The sequence below is a fragment of the Lissotriton helveticus genome, chromosome 8 (assembly GCF_964261635.1).
Source record: "Lissotriton helveticus chromosome 8, aLisHel1.1, whole genome shotgun sequence".
Taxonomy (NCBI): domain Eukaryota; kingdom Metazoa; phylum Chordata; class Amphibia; order Caudata; family Salamandridae; genus Lissotriton; species Lissotriton helveticus.
The window spans coordinates 1,127,660,327-1,127,683,464 of record NC_136069.1 but is presented as its reverse complement, the minus strand read 5'-3'; positions in this window follow the sequence as shown (position 1 = coordinate 1,127,683,464).

Below are 23,138 nucleotides of genomic sequence, written 5' to 3'. Positions count from 1 at the left end.
GGGGATGGAGCTTGTCCTAGTACTAGTGGGAGGTCAGAGGTGAGGGGTGAGCTTAGTCAGGCCAAAAAAGGACAGCAGGGGAAATCGATGAAGGGCAAGAGCATTCTGCATAATAAACAAAGCGTATTGGGTACAGCTGGTAAAACACAAAAAAGGGGCGGGGAGGGCAACAACTTCTTCTTTATCATTTCAGAGGTCATGTGCGGACTCTTCTGTGGTGGAGTTGACGCCTAGAGACTAACAAGAGCGGATGTCTCCAACGCAGTTGCAACAACGAGCGGTACAACTACCATGCGGTAAGCCTCATTGGTGGGCAGTGTGGGACGATGGACGGGATGGGGGAGCGAATGTCCGACCTTTACCTGTGGTGAAAATAGTAGGGGAGAGGGATGGTAGGAAGGGTGTGTCATTGGAAAATTCGATATCATCTGGGATACTGACACCACTCAGTGCGCCAGGGGGCGGAGAGTCCCCTCAGGGGTTAGCCACACTTGAGGGAGGGCATACACAGGACTTGGTGTCCGATCAGACAGTATCTATTAATGTTAGACAGAGGCTTCCTTACATGGGCCTTGCGATGCCCTTGGGGTCACATTTATCGGATAAGACCAAGCAACGTATTTGGAACCATGATTTTGTTGACATCTTTAAATTACTCCAACGTGACGTGCAAGCCAAAGAGGGGTCAAAGGAGGAGGAATGGGAGTTAGCGCGAAGTCCCAGGGTGCCTCGTACAATCAAGAATTGGACCTCCGCCTTCCTGATATATGCAAGTATTTATTGCGAAAAATATCCGGAGAGGTCTGTTGCCCTTTATAAATACATGGATATTGTCAGGAAGGCGCAGCTGCACTTTGGGGGATACTCATGATTAAACTATGACGAGGAATTTCAAGCCCATATCAGCATATGTGCTGAGAAGCCGTGGGGGGACGTGGATTCCGAACTGTGGCTCCAATGGATGTCCACGTCTCACCCGTCAGCTACAACGCACACGGCAAGTGGTTTGCCAGTGCCTTACCGGCCCTTTCTGTGGCGTCCCGCTCATTTTTGAGCGGGTGCATGGGGAAGGAGTGTCACCTCGAGTACGGGAGCATGTTGGAATTACAACCGGGGAATGTGTAACAGACCAATGTGCCGGTTTAGGCACGATTGTTCCCAGTGTGGGGGGCGTCATCCGCTCACCCAATGTGGTTCCTCAGCGGGTGGTTTTGGCAGCCACCGATTCAGCGAGCAACAACGATTTCCAGACCAGAGCGGCTGGGCAGCTAGAGGACGGGGCGGATCGTTCCCTATTTTTCCAAAAGGCGCCTACACCAGTTAGATTACCCAGCCTTACACCTTGGTTAAAGAAATATCCCGACACTGAGGCAGCAGCTTGTTTGTTTTGGGGTTTTCTGGAAGGTTTTCAGCTGGGATATCAGGGCCCCCGTCAACGGAGGTGGGCCGATAACTTGCGTTCGGCTAAGGCATTGCCGGAGGTGGTCCGTAAAAAATTAGACGCAGAGATCAGGGTAGGCAGGATAGCGGGCCCCTTTCAGCATTGTCCTTTGCCGAACTTGATAGTGTCCCCTCTTGGAGTTATTCCCAAAAAGGCTTCTGGCGAATATAGGATGATACAACATCTCTCCTGGCCAGAAGGGGGTTCCATCAATGATTTCATATCAGCTTCAGATACATCAGTGTCGTACACGACAGTGGATGAAGCAATGGACCTAGTCACAAAAATGGGTGAGGGAGCGGAAATGGCGAAATGCGATATCCAATCTGCCTTCCATTTGTTACCCATTTACCCTTCTGATTTCGAGCTGTTGGGTATGTTTTTCCAAGGACATTACTATGTTGACAAAGTCTTTCCAATGGGATGTGAGGCCTCGTGTGCGCTGTTTGAGATGTTTAGCACATTCATACAATGGGTTTTTTCTCAGGTATGTACAGAAGGTGTCAGTTGTCATTATTTAGATGATTTCCTTTTCATAGGAAGGCCGGAACAGGACATTGTACAACAGCACTTACACATTTTCAGACGCTTGCTGATTCTTTAGGAGTTCCTTTAGCGCCTGACAAAACTGAAGGGCCTACTACAACTCTGACTTTCCTAGGCATTGAGTTAGATACCATACAGATGACAGCACGCCTTCCGCAGGGCAAGATTAGTGAGATCAAAGCATTTTTGCTCTTGGTTCTGGACGCACGCAAGATTGAATTAAGACAAGTGCAGCGTTTGTTAGGATACTTGAACTTTGCGTGTCGGGTGGTAAGAGCGGGGAGGTCTTTTTGTAGACGTTTAGGCATGTCTTTATCGGGTGCCTGTCTCCCGCACCACAGAGTTCGTGTCACGAAAGGTATCAAAGAGGATTTGAGAGTGTGGTTGTGTTTTTTGGACAGTTTTAATGGCATACCTTTGCGATTCTTGGATGAGAATGTTGTGTGGAAAGTCCAAATTTATTCCCATGCTGCTGGATCGAGTGGTTTTGGAATTTTTTGGGAAGGTAGGTGGTGCGCCGAGAGTTGGCCAGAACATTGGAAAAATCAAGGCTGTAGCATTGCCTTTTTGGAGCTGTTTCCCCTAATTGTGACTTTGTTGGTGTGGGGTCATGAGTTCCAAAAGAGGTCTGTTTTGTTTCACGTAGATAACACAGCTGTGGTAAACTTGGTGAACAATCAGAAGGCCAAGGATGTCAGAGTGTTGCAGCTACTGAGAATGTTCATGCTTTTGAGTTTGCGTTTTAACATGATCTTTAAAGCTAAGCATGTCCCAGGGGTTAACAATTCCATTGCTGATGCTCTTTCCCGCTTTCATTGGCAGAGGTTTCACGAGCTGGCGCCAGGGGTAGATATCAACAAAACAAATGTGCCACTCAACCTTTGGGCCCTAGGGGAATGAGGATCGTACAGCTAGTTGAACAGTCGATTGCCCCTTCAACTAGAAGACGTTATGTACAAGCATGGTAGGAGTTTTTACACTATACACAAGTAGTAGGCGGGTCAGGACAAGTGGGGCAGGGGAAGGGTAACATTTGTGACTTTGTTCTTAGTTTGATAGATAAAGGGCTATCTCACACAACCATTGCTGGGAAGTTGTCTGGTTTATCTTTTTATGGTCAACTGTTGTGGGGTTTTGACCCAGTTGATTATAGTTTGGTTAAGAGAATGTTGAGGGGCCTCCAGAGGGGGACAGTGACGTTTCAGCAGCCGCGAGCGCCCATTACTTTTGAACTCTTACAAAGATTATTGGGGCAGTTAGAGTTGTTTTGTTATGATCTTTGGGAAATTGGGCGTTTTAGATTGATAATGATTTGGATGTTCTTTGGTGCGTTCAGGGTTTCTGAAGTACTGGGTGCGGGGAAAGACAGAGGTTTATGCAGCACAGAGATTTCCGTCATGGAACGCAGGATAGGCATATGGGTTAGGAAGTCCAAAACTGACCAGTTGGGCCGGGGTGCATGGGTCTTTCTAAATAGCAGTGGTATTTCATATTGCTGTCCTGTACAAGAATGGGTAAAATGTTCTTCCTCGCATTACTTTTCAACAAGGGCACATTTTCATTCATGAGTCTGGAGCTAAAATAACTAGTTCCCAATTCTTAGCAGTATTGAGGAGAGCATTAACTTTTCTGGGAGAGAACCCGCAGGGTTTTGCCACGCATTCATTTCGTATAGGGGCAGCAACGGAGGCAGCTAGGTTGGAACTGGGGTTAGAAGTCTTGAAGGGCTTTGGCAGATGGAAGTCTAGCAGTTACAAGCGATATGTGCGAAAATAACTGTGTTGGGAAGGTGACTCGTTGGTTTCCGTCAGACTAATTTCTATTTTCTTTCAGGTACTGTTCGGGGAGTGAATTCGAGATTTAAAAGGCAGACATGGATGGTAGGCCATTCATTTGTGAAATGGGCAGCCCTGTTTGCCGAACAACAGATTTACGGACGCTCACTGGGAATTCCGAGCGCCCGGCATGAATTGGTGTGGAAAGGAAAAGGTGGAATGAAATGAACTGAATTGTTCCCCACGTTAACGCAGATGTTCCATGTGAGAGGTTGCCCGGACTATGTTCTTATCCATTTAGGGGAGAACGATTTGGTGAAATTATCGGGCCTCACACTTATCAAACAGATGCAACTGGACTTAGCGGTCCTCAAATCGAATTGGGCGACCACTCACTTAATATGGACCGAATTCATTTATAGGCAATCATGGCAACAGGCCAGGTGTCATGCTGCGGTTGAAAAGGCTTGGCGTAAGTTGAACAAAGCCATGAGAGTGTTTTGCAAAGTCATGCAGATGGGACGCTTACGGGCAGCCATGCGCTTTAGAAATCTTTTAACATAACATAACATACCATAACATATTGGGGTTATTGGGCATGATAACATCACAAGCAGTGAAGGCCTTCTCTATAGAGATGACGGGGTTCATCTGTCACATTTGGGCATGGCTTACTATTTGGTTGAGATTCGGGATATGCTGGCTAAGGAACTGCAGGTTGATTTGTGGTGCAACTCAAAATTGTGAGGGGATTTAGTTTAGGTACTTAGGTGGGGCCAGGAAAACTCCTGGGTTTTCCTGGGTGGCAGAAACCCCTTGGGGAGGAAAAGTCTAGAGCGGACTTCTCCAGTTATTAGTTAGCTAGGGGGACTTCTAGAGAACAATTGAGGGGAAAGATGGAAAGAAAATGTTGGGGAAGTTATGGTAAGTTTGAATACAAGAAATTATATATATTTGATGGTTTCGGTATAAATTCAGATTTTAATAAAATAAAATGGTTTTGAGTTCAATTGCCAAATTACATGTTATATTATCAATGAGCGGTTATCTGATGGGAAATTCATATATCCTGAATAAAGTGGACTTTTATGCTATAAGAAAGCGAGTGGTCTTAATTTGTGGGCGATGGCTCCGCAGGGGGAGCGGCACGAGACGTCTCCCCCTGCGGTTTTCGCGCATCATGGAACAATCCAGGCGCGAGATAGGGAGGGAGCGTCAGGGCAGGCTTTTAGCGCGTAGGTTGTGAGGAGATTAGGCGCAGGCAGGTTAGAGTCAGGGATTTTGCTCTTCTAGCGAAATCCCACCCACCCACCCTAAAAAAAAAAAATGGGTGCTACTGTGTATATATCTATATATATATATATGAGTGTATGGTCTCAGGTATATATATATATATATATATATGTATATATGTTGTTTATACGTATCGTATATTGCCACTTCAGGACATGATTCCCATAACAGATTTCTTGAGGCAGAAAACCCTCGGGGAGGAAAAGTCTAGAGCGGACTTCTCCAGTTATTAGTTAGCTAGGGGGACTTCTAGAGAACAATTGAGGGGAGAGATGGAAAGAAAATGTTGGGGAAGTTATGGTAAGTTTGAATACAAGAAAATATATATATTTGATGGTTTCGGTATAAATTCAGATTTTAATAAAATAAAATGGTTTCGAGTTCAATTGCCAAATTACATGTTATATTATCAATGAGCGGGTATCTGATGGGAAATTCATATATCCTGAATAAAGTGGCCTTTTATGCTATAAGAAAGCAAGTGGTCTTAATTTGTGGGCGAACAGGACGGAAAGGAAAGGATGGCCGGCCTGCGTGACTTGCACTTGCCCATGGCTAGTTTTGAAAAACTGCTGTCTTTGAGTTGAACGAAGCTACTACAACTTTAGATTCAGTGACACCTGACAAACTTTTTCTCATGGGTGTCTGATTTAACGACCGATATCAGCGCTTTCTCGTGTCCATAGTAAACTGCCACTTTATTGTTTTGGCAAAAAACGAAACTCCCAAGATGTGGATAAAAGTAGGTGGTTGAGATAATATGCGGAGTGCTTTAAATGATATGCAGCTTCCCTGACTCGTCAGTCACGATTTAATCTCTGTGAGTCAGTGTAGGGGGAGGATCTCCTTATGGCCAGAGGAGGACGTTCAGAAGGAGCAGCTACTTACTGCTCGAACACTACGTTTTCAGTCCTTCTAGGCTTCCAACGCGCATGGGTTGGAGGAAGGGACACAACTGCATCTGACAGAAATGAGTACGTAAGGGCATTTGCTGTAGACCACCACTAAGTGGCGTCCCCTCCTGCCCTCCGAGATGCCTTCTTATGGGTATTGGGCCCTTCGCTTGAAAGGAGCCAGCAGTGACTGCGCTCTGCTTTGAGCCCCAAGTGAACAATCGCAGGGGCAAACCCCTTGGCATCTCTTTGGTGCACGTGACCTCAAGGCGCTCACCTGTGTGTGCTTCTGTGAATGCAGTGGTGTCAGTATTTCTGCCAAGTTATTTATGTCACCCACCAATATGCATTGTCTTTGGTTATACAGAAGGTTATGTTTCTGCCAGTCTGAATACCACCATTTCATCACCCAGAATGCTTTTTTTTTTGTTTCTGTCAACAAGCCACAACTGGGCTGATAAGTTTCTTCTCACTCCTTTATACTTTATATGTTTGATTTGAGAGAAGGTGAATTCTCCAATATGATGTTCCTGTAAGCGGCCTAGGAGACAATTTACTGATTCTGTGTCCTGATAGCATTTTTTTAATCTACTTTCTGTTCATACATGATGATTTTACTGATATTAGTTTCTTTCATAAACGATCGCATATGACTCCTGCATACACTTGCTGCTACACCCCCTTCCACAAACACTCGCACACCTCACTGTCATTCACGGAGGAAGTCACGTGACCCGGAAATTAAAAAGCAGGGTTTTATTTTGAGTGGCAAATAATTGGTTAACTTTTCAGGCCCCAATACAGGCTTGGCCACCCCATTATTATCAGAAAACACACCAACACACCTGCTGGCTTTTTCCTTCTTTTCTCACCCTCCTAATGCTCGCAAGAGAATCGGTCATCTGGCATAAGAGGGACTTGCAACGAACAGTACTAATACTTGTGCTTCCTCCATTTCAAATTGTTTGACAGCTACCTCTCCACGAGTGCTCGTCATCTTCACCTTTATATGACGTGGTCCCCCTATGTGACAGCATGCCTGCCCTTGTAGAATTTCCCAATTTTCAAGCCCACCTTTAAAGGGCCTTCAGGAATAGACCCCTCCATCCTCCATGTTCCCCTTCTCCACCGCTATGATAACGTCATATCTTGCACAGATTTTCCCTGCTCGTACACTTCACAAAATCAGTTCCAACAGCTTCCCAAATATATTACTTGAATCTGTGTTCTCAAAATAGATTAGATTAAAGAAGATCATCCTGGAAGACACCCCTCGACCCTGTTTGCAAAAGCAAAACATAGCAACGACCAAAACGGATTTAGAAGCATCAATATTATTGAAAAGTTTCAGTGTCCCAAAAAGCATAGAAATTCTGTACAATCAAAAACTTGATGCATCAAGTAAGTCGAGCTATCAAAGAAAACAGATTAACAGTAAAGGAAACTCATGCCAATATGGATAACATGTGAGCTCAAGGCAGTCAGTCATTCAGAGGACTTTTGTCATAACAGGCAGAGGTTGGGGAAATGTTTGACGACTTGGTTATGATGACAACGTTTTCTAACGGTAAGCAAAGTTATCCACCCACCGTTTACAACTCTTCTCACTTCCCTGTTTTGAAAACCTGTTTGAGTCCGAAGTCTTACTTTTCTGTGCTTTTGCCTGGGACGAACCCACTGTAGTGCACTCCCAAAGTCTTCCGAGCTATTTCAGGACAAGCATTGGCATAGCCAATAGGTCTCTCCTTTGGCCCCTTATAAGTTTTTAGTCATGCAACAGTTGATGTTGTTGCATCAAGGAAATTGTGCTGCATAACTAAATACTTATAAGGTCCCAAAAGCGAGACCTATTGGCTATGCCAATGCTTGTTGTAGTTCAAGTTCAAGTTTAACATTTGTATAGCGCACTACTCACCCAGAGGGTCTCAAGGCGCTTGAGGGAGGGGGGAACTTTAATTATCGAATATCCAAGTTTTTAGTTGTTTTCTGAAGGATAGGTGGTTCTGTGTAAGGCGGAGGTGGGTGGGGAGAGAATTCCAGGTTTTGGCCGCTAAGTAGGAGAAGGATTTTCCCCCCATGGTGGATCTAGGGATGCGTGGAATTGCGGCGAGGGCTTGATTGGACGATCGTAGTTGGCGGGTGGGGGTGTAAAAGGAAAGGCGAGTGTTGAGGCATTCGGGTCCTAGGTCGTAGAGGGCTTTGTGTGCGTGGGTGAGGAGACGGAATGTTATTCTCTTGTTGACGGGGAGCCAGTGGAGGTCTTTCAGGTGGCCGGAAATGTGAGCTTGGCGGGGGATGTCTAGTATGAGTCTGGCTGAGGCGTTTTGGATGCATTGGAGTTTTTTCTATAGTTTGGCTGTGGTTCCGGCGTAAAGGGTGTTTCCGTAGTCCAGTCGGCTTGTGACCAGTGCGTGGGTGACCGTCTTTCTTGTTTCGGTGGGGATCCAATGGAAGATTTTTTTGAGCAAACGTAGGATGTTGAAGCATGATGATGAGACGGCGTTGACTTGTCTGGTCATCGAGAGGGAGGAGTCCAGGATGAAGCCTAGGTTACGAGCGTGGTCCGTGGGTATGGGTGCGTTTCCCAGGGCCGGTGGCCACCAAGAGTCGTCCCAGGCGGAGGGGGATGATCCTAAGATGAGGACTTCCGTTTTGTCCGAGTTTAGTTTTAAACGGCTGATCTTCATCCACTCGGCTACTTCTTTCATTCCTTTGTGTAGGTTGGTTTTGGCGGTGTTTGGGTCTTTGGTGAGGGAGAGGATCAGCTGGGTGTCGTCTGCGTAGGAAATGATGTTGAGGTTGTGTTGGCGCGCGATGGATGCGAGGGGACTCATGTATACGTTGAAGAGGGTGGGACTGAGTGATGATCCTTGTGGTACGCCGCAGATGACTTCGGTGGCCTTTGATCTAAACAGACAAAGCGTATATGTCGGCGTTTCGGTCGTCGACATATACGCTTTGTCTGTTTAATTATTTGTTCAACTGTGAAGAAGCGGACAAGCGCTTACAATTGTTATAGAGAATTTTTGTTGATTGTTATTCATGAATCATTTTCTCCTATAACATTGTTATATTTCTGTACCCTTTCTAATTTATTTCTGGAGTATTAAATACGAACTTTTTTCATACACACCTTCTCCCTCTCTTCTATTTTGGATCACTTTCAGTGACCGATATAAATTGCATGAATATTTGAGATTGTTGCTTTGCACTATTGGTCTTATACATATAAGGACCTCAAACATTGTTGGAAAGTCTATGTGAATTGTACAATAACAAAACCCCTTATAGGTATTTTTACCCTACCATATCCTTTGCCCAAACATTCAAGGGTATATTGGGTTGCTCATTTGCCGTTACTACTTTCTCGAGGGTGCAACAGATCTTCTCGGATTTCTTAAGGTCATCGTTGAACCAGGGGGCTTTTTTGCTACCTTGCATGATTTGATGGTTTTTCAAGGGTGCTAGTTCGTCAGCGCTGTGGGTGATCCAATGTGTGAGGTTGGTGGCTGCAAGGTTTGGGTCAGATGATATAGCAGGAGGGTTTTGGTGAAGCGATGTGAAGAGCTGGTCGGTGGTAATTTTGTTCCAGTTTCTGCGGGGGATTGGTTGAGGGTGGTTGTGGGTCGTAGTCTTTTTGTAGTTGAAGTGAACGCAGCTGTGGTCCGTCCAATAGAGAGCTGTGGTGTGATTGAAGGAGATGTGCTTGCTAGAGGGGAAGATTGGGTCGAGCGTGTGTCCGGTATAGTGGGTGGGGGTGTCGGCAAGTTGTTTGAGTCCGAGAGTGGCGAGGTTGTCCAGAAGGGTGGTGGTGTTGTTGTCATTTTTCTTTTCCAAGTGGAAGTTGAGGTCTCCCAGTAGAATGTAGTCCTCGGAGGGGAGGGCGTGTGGGCTGATGAAGTCAGTAATGTCTTCGCTGAATTGTGTGCGAGGTCCTGGTGGTCTGTAGATGAGGGTGCCTCTGAGTGTGGTCTTGGGGTTGGTGTGGATCTGGAAGTGAAGGTGTTCGGCGGCTGCGACGTTATCGTCGGAACTGGACGTGATGTTGATGGTGTTCTTGTGGACGATGGCGATGCCTCCTCTTGTTTGGTTGATGCGGTCCTTTCGGATGATCTTGTAGCCGTCCGGGATGGCTATGGCGATGTCGGGCGCTGATGAGGCGTTCATCCAAGTTTCTGTAAGAAAGGCGACATCTGGTGATGTTGTGTCGAGTAGGTTCCAAAGGTCAATGGCGTGTCTGTGGACCGAGCGGGTGTTGAGCTGGATGCACTTCAGGTGGTTAGTGTCGGAACTCTGTTTGGAGTTTGTGGATTTGGTGTGGGTCTTGGTGCAGTCGAATTTGCAAGAGTGGCAAGTGAAGGGTCCGTGGGTGTGACCTGGGGTGGCTTGGTGGCAGTTTGGGAGTCAGCCGGGGTAAAGTGTTGAGAAGAATGCGGCGTCGTACGTTAAGCGGGTGGAGTTGGGATTGCGAGGACCAGGGGGTCTGGCGCTGGGCACGGTCCAGGCGTAGACGGGCGTAGACGGGCTTACCTTTGGCGCACCTTCGGCAACCATGGGGCGCTTCCGCTGCGCGTGAACGCTGCGCGCAAGTGCATCTGACATAAGTGGATAGTGGGGGGGAGGTGGAGCGAGGGAGGGTCAGCTGGGAGGCGGGAGCGGGGAGTAGAGACTGGCCAATAGTCACAACAACAAAATGGCAGCACAAACAGAAAGCGAAACAGGGGCACAGACGGAATAGCGCTATGATCCGGGCAGTGGTAGCGGCACAATCAGGCACAAATAATATTGCAGGAGATGCGAGCAGTCTAACAATGATTATTAAAAACCAATGAGCAAAGTACAATTAACAATTATCAGCAAAGCGCTACGATGCCAGGCGCTACGAAAATGATTTCAGGCAATGCGAGCTCAGTTAGTAATTATCACCAAGCGCTACGATACCAGGCTGCAAGGCGGAGTGTAGCGCTGCAAATTCTGGATGGTCAGGGAGCGTGGGGAGCGACCGCTTCGGAGCGAGCAAAGACGGTCACAGCGCTAGTCCAGATGGGACGAGCCTTCTGTATCAGTGGGAGGGAGGGTGAGCTGGGAGGCGGGAGCGGGGAGGAGAGACTTGCCAATAGTCACAACAACAAAATGGCAGCACAAACAGAAAGCGAAACAGGGGCACAGCCGGAATAGCGCTATGATCCGGGCAGTGGTAGCGGCACAATCAGTCACAAATAATATTGCAGGAGATGCGAGCAGTCTAACAATGATTATTAAAAACCAATGAGCAAAGTGCAATTAACAATTATCAGCAAAGCGCTACGATGCCAGGCGCTACGAAAATGATTTCAGGCAATGCGAGCTTAGTTAGTAATTATCACCAAGCGCTACGATACCAGGCTGCAAGGCGGAGTGTAGCGCTGAAAATTCTGGATGGTCAGGGAGCGTGGGGAGCGACCGCTTCGGAGCGAGCAAAGACGGTCACCTGCCGAAACTGTCCTTTGAGGCTTTTTCTTCTTTGTGTGTGTGTCGCTGAATGCATCACACATGCAAAGAGGAAGTAACAATATGGATCCTCATAATGCCAGCATCAGGCAGGAACACCATTTTGGCGCAAATCCATGTCTACAACTCATTGTAAATATATAGATAGATACACACGCTCACCACATCAACACAATAGGTACTGAAGCTACATTTGCAAAGTGATAAACTATTTTGTGGTGTGTATTGCACATATACATTAAGTGAACTGAAACATACTATGTCATATATTTTAGATTATCCTTCAGCTAAATCAGGAGCACAATGTCAGCGAAGCAGAAAAACTAATGGAAAGGTGAAGATTCATGGGATACCATGTAGCATGCACTCTCCCAGACAGGTCACATTTGGAACATTATCAGAATTGCGATAATGTGAACCATACAAATGATGCCTAAATTCAAACTCCTCATGGGAATTTGACTTCCTAATCGGCCACAATATGTCATGGGAATAATGTGACTGTTCCTGAAATATGTGTGTGATTTTCACATCACTAATCTGAATCACAGCACTATAAAGTGATTCCCCTATATTGGGTAGTCTACTATGAATTTTGAATTCCATGGTGGCAAGCAATACAAGTAAAATATGTAGTTTTTGTTCCAAACTAGTTGCTGTGAAACTGAAATTAGGATAGTAGTGTGATGCTGCGTAATGTAGTCGATATTTTGAACTATCTTTAGTATGCAGTCTTGTTATGTTATGTTATGTTATGTTATACAATTTTCTAAAGCGCACAGCTGCCCCAACAAAGGGGTGTCCCAGCGCTGATAGCAGAAATCTGCAAAGCTACGGGAAGGAAAGCCTAGAGCAGAGGAAAGAGGCACGCTTTGATTGCCTTATTGAAATGACAGATAGTTATCCATGCCGCGAATATGTAGAGGTAGCGCGTTCCAAAGTTTGGCTGCCAAAGTACAAAAGGAGCATCCGCCGTAGCGCATCCTCCTCACCCGAGGAACAACAGCCAGATGCTCCCCCATTGACCGGAGTTGGCGAGCAGGACTATAAGGTACAAGCAGGTTAGCCAGGATGCCTGGCGAAGAGAGCTTTAACATTTTTAAAGCAATGCAGAGGGACTAGTTCTGGCTGCAGCATTTTGAACCCTCTGCATTTCAGTCTTATTTGTCCCCAAATAGAGTGAGCTAGCATGGTCCAATTGCAACAAAATGGTAGCCTGCACAATGAACTGCCTAATGGGTGGGTCAAAAAACCCCAGCAACGGTTTGGGACCACGCAATATGCCAAAGTAGGTCCCTGCCACTTTCTTGGTTTGAGTCTCAAAAGTAAGGGGAGAGTCCACCCAGACACCTAGATTTTTTACCACCTGTTTAAGGGCGGGTGACCAGCCCAAGGAGGCCAGCCACCAGCATTCACTCCACAGCTCCGGATCTCTCCCTACCAGCAAGACTTCTGACTTGCTGGCTGTTAGACCTGGCATCTTTGGTGGGGTTTCCCCTGTCTTTTTTGCCTCTACCTCCTGTATTTTGCTGGATTTAGTTTTTGCTGGTTTAGGTGCTTTGGGCACCTTGCCACTGCTGATCAGTGTCAAAGTGCAAGTGCTCCCTGTGTACATTGTGATTCTAATTGGTTATCCATGATTGGCATATTTGAATCACCTAGAAGTCCCTTGTAAGGTGCACTAGGTGTGCCATGGCTGGTGATACAAATGCTACTAGAGGGCCTGCAGCACTGATTGTGCCACCCACATGAGTAGCCCTAAAATGGTGTCTCAGGCCTGCCACAGCAGTGCCTGTGTGCAGTCTGTGAACTGCCATGTCCTCCTGGTCAGTGTCCCCAATGACCAGGCCTAACCCTTCCCTTTCTGTGCACATTGGTCACCCAAATGGAAGTCCCAAGGTACCCCCTTGGGCAGGGTTCAGAGTATGTGAAAGGTAGAGCCTGTACTAGTGCAGGTGACATGCTCTGGTAGTGAATGACAGGCATTTTTGTTTTTCACTATTGTAAGGTTACCTTGCCCATAGGTTATCATGGGGGATGCTAGCTACAGTGGCTACCAGCATATCTTCCCATAGGAGCAAGGTAGGACATAAAAGTCTGGCCATTCCCGCACCGTGGAGAGGGACGCTGCCGCAACTGTGGGCTGTCGTCGGTCGTAGACCCTGATACTAGTGACCTATCAAAGCCTCATCGCTATTTGAAGATGGGTCATTGGCACTGATTATATATACCCTGAAACTAGTGGCCCATTTCAGCCTCATCAATATTTGAAGATGGGCCATCTGCACTAAATATTTATATTTTGTCACGGTTTCTGGTACAAGCTTATGCCTTGATTTGCCATCTTTGAAACTGCACTTTTTTTTGTCTGCACCAAATATGATCTCCGCAACATTGGAGGCGTTGATTCTGTTAATGGCTCTACTCGCCCTGATGAAGTTCCCATGTTTGGAACAAAATGCGTTGGCTGTTGTCCAATTATGAATATTTAATGAAGAATAAAAGAGACTGAAACATATTATATTGGCTGCTCTTTGACTTCCTTCCTGGTGCTGCCTCCATGCATGTTTTTGAACCTTTATTTTTCTAAACTGTTGTGGAGTCAGTTTGTGATGTTTTCACTGTGTTACTGTAAGTGTTGGTACAAATACTTTACACATTGCCTTTGATAAGCCTTGACTGCTCGTGCCAAGCTACCCAGAGGGTGAGCAGAGATTATCTAGAGTGTTTCCTCCTTACCCTGACTAGAAGCAAGGGTCCCTATTTGGACAGTGGTACCTACCTCTGCCAACTAGAGACCCCCAGTGCTAACATTAGTGGCAGCGGTGGGATTTGAACTTGTATTTTTACTAGACCCACAGTGATTGGTGTACATCACTAGTGAGTGCAGACCACAACGCCACCGCATACTAAGGTTGAGTTTTTTTTGGTTGGTTCTATTTTTGAGTAACCCTTCAAAGCATCATGTCTCTGAATGGAAAGGCACCCAGTGTGGAAGCAGCAACATCGGAGTTTGTCATTGAGGATTTGAATTCCTACAAAGTTGCAGAGCTTCAGAAATTCTGTCACAAGTTTGAGTGCCTCATTAAAAGCTGCTTCAGGAAGGATGAGCTGCAGAGAATCTTGAAGGCCTGGTGGGAGGCCCAAGATGGAAATGATGCAAATGGAAGGGAGGGGTTACAGCCCCATGAATTGCCAGTGGGCAGACCAAATTCAAGGGCTGGCAGCAACCACTCCAGCCGGGGTCTGAGCCCAGAGGAGTTAGAATAAAATCAAAAAGTAAGAGACCATGAAATTGAAACCATGAGGATGAAAATGAAGCAATTGGAGGTAGAAAAAGAAAGGGCGGCGGAGGAGAGCAAAAATGTCCGTGCCCTGGAGGAGAAGAAATTGCTTTTGGCTCATGAGTTGAGCATGAGGGGACTGGACATCAAGGCCAAGCAGGTGGATTCCAGTTCAAATGGTGGCAGCGCACACCCAGTGCAGGGGGGTAAAGTATATATATTCCAAAGGATCTGGTACAGAATTACCAGGGGAGTGAGGATATTTATGCCTGGTTTACTTCCTATGAAATTGCATTGAGAATGACTGGTGTGCCTGAACAAAGCGGTACAAAAGGGGGTGGTGATGGACGGAGCATCTGAACCAATCAAACACTCACACCCAGTTAACAGATCTGGGTTTAATCCATCACCGTTCTTTTGCCCACTCTGCCACCCCAGTTCAGACATGAGCATATGCAAATCAGTCTGACCCTGTGCCTCATGGGAACAGCCCAGCCAGAACTGCCAAGCCATGCCTTCCCTGGACCGGAAACAAGCTTCCTAGGACCAGTTTCTGGCATTTCAGCTGTCTTCAGCCAGGCTTGCTTGAATCCAGTGGCAAAGTGAGCAAGGGACTCACGTGTGAGCATACCCTGTCAACTTATGGCGAACAAAGTGGTACAAAACGGGGTGGTGATGGATGGAGCATCTGAACCAATCAAACACTCACACCCAGTCAACAGATCTGGGTTTAATCCATCACCGTTCTTTAGCCCACTCTGCCACCCCAGTTCAGACATGGCCATATGCAAATCAGTCTGACCCTGTGCCTCATGGGAACAGTCCAGCCCGAATTGCCAAGCCATGCCTTCCATGGACCGGAAACATGCTTCCTAGTACCGGTTTCTGGCATTTCAGCCATCTTCAGCCAGGCATGCTTGAATCCAGTGGCAAAGTGAGCAAGGGACTCACGTCTGAGCATACCCTGCCAACTTATGGTGAACAAAGCGGTACAAAAGGGGGTGGTGATGGACGGAGCATCTGAACCAATCAAACACTCATATCCAGTCAACATATCTGGGTTTAATCCATCACCATTCTTTAGCCCACGCTGCCACCCCAGTTCTGATATGGCCATATACAAGTCAGTCTGACCCTGTGCCTCATGAGACCAGTCCAACCCAAACTGCCAAGTCATGCCTTCCCTGGACCGGTAACAAGCTTCCTAGGACCGGTTTCTGGCATTTCAGCTGTCTTCAGCCAGGCTGGCTTGAATTCAGTGGCAAAGTGAGCAAGGGACTCACGTCTGAGCAAACCCTGCCAACTTATGGCGAACAAAGCGGTACAAAAGGGGGTGGTGATGGACGGAGCATCTGAACCAATTAAACACTCCCACCCAGTCAACAGATCTGGGTTTAATCCATCACCGTTCTTTAACCCACTCTGCCACCCCAGTTCAGACATGGCCATATGCAACTCAATCTGAACCTGTGCCTCATGGGAACAGTCCAGCCCAAACTGCCAAGCCATGCTTAGTGGGGAAGCGTGGCTCAATGGTTAGAGCGGCAGACCCTGATGCAGAGGTCTGGCTCGGGACCAGGGTTCAATTCCCGGCTCTTGGGCTCAATTTCCCCAGACCTGATAATTCTCGCCTCGGTGCCTAGTCTAATCATGGGTCCTACTCTGTGACTCTGGGCAATAGCTTGCTTAATCTCCACAACAGCCCCAGCAGCGCTTGGATGTCTGGCTTCACCTTGGGGGTGCCCAGGAGTGGACATTTCACAGGAAAGCCAGGATGGGTTCCACAGCGGTATGAATACAGCGCTACGAGACCTCTGGATAGAAGTGCGCTATATAAATACAAATACATTTATATATTTACATGCCTTCCCTGGACCGCAAACAAGCTTCCTAGGACCGGTTTCTGGCATTTCAGCCATCTTCAGCCAGGCTTGCTTGAATCCAGTGGCAAAGTGAGCAAGGGACTCACGTCTGAGCATACCCTGCCAACTTATGGCGAACAAAGCGGTACAAAAGGAGGTGGTGATGGACAGAGCATCTGATCCAATCAAACACTCACACCCAGTTAACAGATCTGGGTTTAATCCATCACCGTTCTTTTGCCCACTCTGCCACCCCAGTTCAGACATGAGCATATGCAAATCAGTCTGACCCTGTGCCTCATGGGAACAGCCCAGCCAGAACTGCCAAGCCATGCCTTCCCTGGACCGGAAACAAGCTTCCTAGGACCAGTTTCTGGTATTTCAGCTGTCTTCAGCCAGGCTTGCTTGAATCCAGTGGCAAAGTGAGCAAGGGACTCACGTGTGAGCATACCCTGTCAACTTATGGCGAACAAAGTGGTACAAAAGGGGGTGGTGATGGATGGAGCATCTGAACCAATCAAACACTCACACCCAGTCAACAGATCTGGGTTTAATCCATCACCGTTCTTTAGCCCACTCTGCCACCCCAGTTCAGACATGGCCATATGCAAATCAGTCTGACCCTGTGCCTCATGGGAACAGTCCAGCCCGAATTGCCTAGCCATGCCTTCCATGGACCGGAAACATGCTTCCTAGTACCGGTTTCTGGCATTTCAGCCGTCTTCAGCCAGGCATGCTTGAATCCAGTGGCAAAGTGAGCAAGGGACTCACGTCTGAGCATACCCTGCCAACTTATGGTGAACAAAGCGGTACAAAAGGGGGTGGTGATGGACGGAGCATCTGAACCAATCAAACACTCACATCCAGTCAACAGATCTGGGTTTAATCCATCACCATTCTTTAGCCCACGCTGCCACCCCAGTTCAGACATGGCCATATACAAGTCAGTCTGACCCTGTGCCTCATGAGACCAGTCCAACCCAAACTGCCAAGTCATGCCTTCCCTGGACCGGTAACAAGCTTCCTAGGACCGGTTTCTGGCATTTCAGCTGTCTTCAGCCAGGCTGGCTTGAATTCAGTGGCAAAGTGAGCAAGGGACTCACGTCTGAGCAAACCCTGCCAACTTATGGCGAACAAAGCGGTACAAAAGGGGGTGGTGATGGACGGAGCATCTGAACCAATTGAACACTCCCACCCAGTCAACAGATCTGGGTTTAATCCATCACCGTTCTTTAACCCACTCTGCCACCCCAGTTCAGACATGGCCATATGCAACTCAATCTGAACCCGTGCCTCATGGGAACAGTCCAGCCCAAACTGCCAAGCCATGCTTAGTGGGGAAGCGTGGCTCAATGGTTAGAGCGGCAGACCCTGTTGCAGAGGTCTGGCTCGGGACCAGGGTTCAATTCCCGGCTCTTGGGCTCAATTTCCCCAGACCTGATAATTCTCGCCTCGGTGCCTAGTCTAATCATGGGTCCTACTCTGTGACTCTGGGCAATAGCTTGCTTAATCTCCACAACAGCCCCAGCAGCGCTTTGATGTCTGGCTTCACCTTGGGGGTGCCCAGGAGTGGACATTTCACAGGAAAGCCAGGATGGGTTCCACAGCGGTATGAATACAGTGCTACGAGACCTCTGGATAGAAGTGCGCTATATAAATACAAATACATTTATATATTTACATGCCTTCCCTGGACCGCAAACAAGCTTCCTAGGACCGGTTTCTGGCATTTCAGCCATCTTCAGCCAGGCTTGCTTGAATCCAGTGGCAAAGTGAGCAAGGGACTCACGTCTGAGCATACCCTGCCAACTTATGGCGAACAAAGCGGTACAAAAGGAGGTGGTGATGGACAGAGCATCTGATCCAATCAAACACTCACACCCAGTCAATAGATCTGGGTTTAATCCATCACCTTTCTTTAGGCCACTCTGCCAGACATGGCCATATGCAAATCAGTCTGACCCTTTGCCTCATCGGAACAGTCCTGCCCGACTTGCCAAGCCATGCCTTCCCTGGACCGGAAACAAGCTTCCTAGGCCCGGTTTCTGGAATTTCAGCTGTCTTCAGCCAGGCTTGCTTGAACCCAGTGGCAAAGTGAGCAAGGGACTCACGTCTGAGCATACCCTGCCAACTTATGGCAAACAAAGCGGTACAAAAGGGGGTGGTGATGGACGGAGCATCTGAACCAATCAAACACTCACACCCAGTCAACAGATCTGGGTTTAATCCATCACCGTTCTTTAGCCCACTCTGCCACTGTGCCTGAACAGCATGGGGGGGGCGGGCCTGTGGAAAGATTTTGAGGCTTCTAGGAGGAGTGCTCTAGAGCCCTTAGAGTTAGCAGGTACCATGACCTACCCCAATATGAAGGAGGTCCTATGTCTCAGATATGGACCTACTCCACAGCAGTACAGACTGCAGTTTAGAAACTCTAAGAAGAAAGAGTCCGAGATTTGGATGGAGTGTGTGAATTTGTATTCGCATGCACTGGAAGGTTGGATGAAGGGCAGCAAAGTAACTGATTATAAGGGGTTGTTGCATTTAATTAGTTGGGAGCACTTGAGTAGTCTTTGTGTTCCAGAGCTGCGCCAGCATATTTTAGATAGCAAGCTGACTGACCCCACTGAGCTTGCTAAGGAGGGGGACCGCTGGACCAGCACCAGAGTCCACAGAGGAATTGTGGGTACCACAGACAAAGGTGGGCAGGGTCCCCAGCAGAAGAGTCGGAGGACAAGGGTAACCAACATGAGTTCTCTTAAGGGCCCCAAAATAGTTCCCAGGGAAAGGAGTCCCAACCCCCCAAACCCAAGCAGCCATGGCCCTCTAGGGGGTCAGAAAGGATAACAGAGGTCCCCCTACCTGCTATCACTGCAATGAGGTGGGACATGTTATCAATAGGTGCCCGAAGAAATCCCCAGCACCCACTGGTGCTACAGCCCCAGTGTTAGCAAGTGTAGCTTTGGGAGGGGATTTGATTTCTAGTGGGGAGGAGGGACTAGCAGTTATGACCCTTGTCTCTTTAGGAGACCAGGAGATGGTCCAGGAAACCTTCCTTCCCCCTAACACTTAGAAATACGGGCAGAAGATGATCATCAATGGGAGGGAGATAGAATCTGTAGACTGTCTGCTAGGTAACAACCTGGAGAGTTCTTCATGGAAGGATCTGGAGCACCAAGCTCATCTTGAGATGTTGGGTTTGCCTGCGTGGATCTGCGTGACCACGCAGGCTATGGCAGCCAGGAAGGGTGATTTCGCAGACCTGGAGCCTGAAACAGTGGCCCAGAGACCTGCCAGGAGAAGAAGAGGCAGGGGGCACGGGAAACCCACCCCGGCTGTTCCCATGGCCCAGGAAGGAGCAGAACCTGAGGGGGATGCCATGGAGCCTACCAGGGAACAGGTGGCGGAACTGGTGGAACTACCTGAGCTGACCCTTTAGCAGCAAGAAGGTGGGCCCTCCAGGGAAGAATTCTGCAAGGCGCAAAAAGAGTGCCCTTCCCTCATTGGTATGCAGCAACAGGCTGCAGACCAGGCAGCAGGTGGAGCGTCCAAGGATCATCTCATTTACTGGGAAGATGAGTTGTTATATAGTGAGCCTAAGTTTGCTGAGCCTGGTGCAACCCGTGTGCTGGTGGTACCCGAGCGCTTCAGGGACTTCCTAATGGGTCTGGCTCATGACGTGCCTCTCGCAGGACATCTGGGGCAAGACAAGACCTTCCAGAGGCTTGTCACCCACTTCTACTGGCCCCAGATGAAGAAGCACGTTGGTACCTTTTGTAGATCTTGCCAAACATGTCAGGCCAGTGGCAAGAGCAGAGGGAAGTGCAAGGCACCCCTACAACCCTTTACTGTGGTGAGCACCCCTTTCGAGCGGGTTGGCATCGACATCGTGGGGCCCCTGAACCCCAAGACGGCCTTAGGCAACAGGTTGATCCTGATCTTGGTGGATCATGCCACCCGGTACCCGGAAGCAGTCCCTCTAAGGACAATCACAGCACCCGTGGTGGGCCATGCATTGAAGGGGATCTTTTCCCGTGTGGGTTCCCCAGAGAGGTGGTCTCCGAACGGGGTACCAACTTCATCTCTAGGTACATAAAGTCTCTGTGGGAGGAGTGTAGGGTAACTTATATGTTCACCACTCCTTACTACCCTCAAGGAAATGGGTTGGTTGAAAGGTTCATTCGCACCCTGAAAGGTATGATTATGGGCCTAGCGGAGCCCATGAGATGGAAGTGGGGCATCTTTCTACCATGCCTGTTGTTTGCTTACAGGGAGGTGCCTCAGAAGTCCTTAGGGTTCAGTCCCTTTGAACTCCTGTATGGTCACCCTGTTAGAGGACCTCTCACACTGGTGAAGGAGGGGTGGGAGAAATCCCGTGGGAAGACACCCCAAGATGTGTTCAGCTACGTGCTGGCCTTCCACAACCAGACACAACGCTTCAGGAAGCTCGCACAGGAGAACCTAGAAGCTAGCGAGGAAGAAATGAAAAGATGGTACGACCAGAATACCACTCTGGTCGAATTTCAACCCTGGGCAGAAAGTGTGGGTGATGGCGCCAGTGGAGCCTTGTGCGCTCCAAGACAAGTGGACTGGGTCATATGAGGTGGTGGAGCGCAAGAGTGAAGTAACCTACCTGGTTAACTTGAAGACTCCCAGGCAGCCCCTGAGAGTCTTGCATGTGAACCACCTCAAACCCTACTTTGAGAGGTCTGAAGTGACAATGCTCATGGCTACAGATGCTTGAATGGAGGAAGAAAGTGACCCTCTTCCTGACATTCTGGCAGCCATGGAGCACAACAGGTCAGTGGATGGTGTGTTCCTCTCGCCCACCCTGACCCCAGAACAGCAGAGGGACTGTCGCCAAGTGTTGGGTCAGTTTGCCTCCCTGTTCTCCCGGACCCCAGGTGTCACCAATTGGTGCATCCATGATGTGTACACTGGTGATAGTTTACCTGTGAAACAGAAATTTTACAGGGTAGCTGACAAGGTCAGGGCCAGTATCAAGGAAGAGGTTTCCAAGATGTTGGCGCTAGGGGGGATTGAGCCCTCCAGTAGCCATGGGCTAGTCCAGTGGTCTTAGTGCCAAAAGCTGCTGCGCCCGGTGCCACTCCAGAACTGTGGTTTTGTGTGGACTACCGTGGGCTCAATGCGGTCATAAAAACTGACGCACACCCCATCCCCAGAGCTGATGAGCTTGTGGATCGGTTGGGAGCTGCCCAGTACCTCAGTATGTTTGACTTAACTTCTGAGTACTGGCAGATTGCCTTAACTGAGGGGGCCAAAGAGAGGTCTGCATTCTCAATGCCAGAGGGGCACTTCAAGTTTCGAGTCATCCCCTTTGGGTTGAAGAATGCCCCTGCCACATTCCAGAGACTGGTTAACCAGGTACTGACCGGGCTGGAGGAATTCAGCTCCGCATACCTGGATGACATTGCTGTGTTCAGCTCCACATGGGAGGACCACTTGCAACACCTCTGTGAAATGTTGAAGGCTCTGCAAAAGGCAGACCTCACTATCAAAGCCAGCAAGTGCCAGATAGGGCAGGGATCTGTGGTGTTTTTGGGACACCGGGTGGGGAGCGGCCAGGTGGCGCCCTTACAGGCGAAGATTGATACCATTCTGGCTTGGGAGCCCCTCAAGACCCAGACAGCAGTGAGAGCCTTCTTAGGTCTCACCAGGTATTACAGACGATTTGTCAAGGGGTATGGCACCATCGTTGCCCCCTTGACCGAGCTGACTTCGAAGAAGCAGCCCAAGAAAGTGAATTGGACCGAAGCCTGTCAAACTGCTTTTGATGCCCTGAAAAAACTGCCATGTGTACAGCACGGGTGCTCAAGGCACCTGACTTCTCCAGTGAGTTTATAGTGCAGACAGACGTTTCAGAGCATGGTGTGGGAGCAGTACTCTCCCAAGTCAATGACGAGGGCTGGGACCAACCTGTGGCTTTTGTTAATAGGAGGCTACTACCCAGGAAACAGAGGTGGAGTGCAATTGAAAGGGAAACTTTTGCTGTGGTCTGGGCTCTGAAGAAGGTGAGGCCATACTGGTTTGGAACTCACTTCCGGGTTCAGACAGACCACAGGCCCCCCAGATGGTTGATGCAGATGAGGGGTGAGAACCCAAAACTGTTGAGGTGGTCCATCTCCCTACAGGGAATGGGATTTACGGTGGGACACCGCCCAGGTACAGAACACGCCAACGCTGATGGTCTGTCCAGATTCTCCCGCCTTAGTGAAGAGAACTCCCAAGAGGGTGGATAGTTCTCCCCACTTTCAGCTGGAGGGGACACGTGTTAGACCTAGCATCTTTGGCGTGGTTTCCCCTGTCTTTTTTGCCTCTACTTCCTGTATTTTTGACGCTGTGCTGGTTTTTGTTTTTGCTGGTTTAGATGCTTTGGGCACTTTGCCACTGCTGATCAGTGTCAAAGTGCAAGTGCTCCCTGTGTAAATTGTGATTGTAATTGGTTATCCATGATTGGCATATTTGTATCACCTAGTAAAGTGCACTAAGTGTGCCAGGGCTGGTGATACAAATGCTACTAGAGGGCCTGCAGCAAT